Source organism: Sapajus apella, unplaced genomic scaffold (genome assembly GCF_009761245.1).
Source record: "Sapajus apella isolate SASKATOON/1434 unplaced genomic scaffold, GSC_monkey_1.0 scaffold15, whole genome shotgun sequence".
NCBI lineage: Eukaryota > Metazoa > Chordata > Mammalia > Primates > Cebidae > Sapajus > Sapajus apella.
In genome coordinates, this window is record NW_022436955.1 from 18930420 (window position 1) to 18931375 (window position 956).

Here is a 956-nt window from a genome sequence, read left to right on the forward strand (position 1 = left end):
TGTATTATATATATTATATATATGTATTATATATGTATTATATATATTATATATGTATTATATATATTATATATATATAATATATATGTATATATTTTTTTTTTTTAAAGAGATGGGGCCAGGCGTGGTGGCTCACGCCTGTAATCCCAGCACTTTGGGAGGCTGAGGTGGGCGGATTACCTGAGGTCAGGAGTTCGAGACCAGCCTGACCAATATGGTGAAACCCCATCTTTAAAAAAAAAAAAGAGAGATGGGGTCTCACTGTCACACAGGCTGAAGTGCTGTGCTGTGATCACAGCTCACTGTAGCTTCGAATTCCTGGGCCCAAGTGATCCTCTCACCTCAGCCTCCTGAGTAGTGCCTGGCCCCCACGTTTAAAATATAACAGCAATGGCATGAAAAATGAACTGGATGACCCATGCCTCTCTAACGGTTATATATGAAAAACAGATTCCTATGTTACACATAAAATAAATTCAAGGTGGATTAAATATGTAAAAATGAGACGGCATGGTGGCTCACACCTGTATTGGCAGCACTTTGGGAGGCTGAAGTGGGAGGATCCCTTAAGGCCAGGAGTTTGAGACCTGGAGCAACATAGTGAGACACTGTCTCTACAAAAAATTTAAGAATTAGCTGGGCCTGGTGATGCATGCCTATAGTCCCAGCTACTCAGGATGCTAAAGTGGGAAGCTCAAGTGATGAACCCAAGGAGTTTAAGGTTGCAGTGAGCTATGATTGTGCCTCTGCACTTCAGCCTGGGTAACAGAGTGAGACCCTGTTGAGGGGAAACAAAAACAGGCTGGGGACATGGCTCCTGCCTGTAATCCTGGCACTTGGGAGTCTAAAGCGGGAGGACTGCTTGAGCCCAGGAATTTGAGGCTGCAGCAAGCTGTGATTAGACCAGTACACTCCAGCCTGGGTGACAGAGAGCCACCCTATCTCAAAACACACAC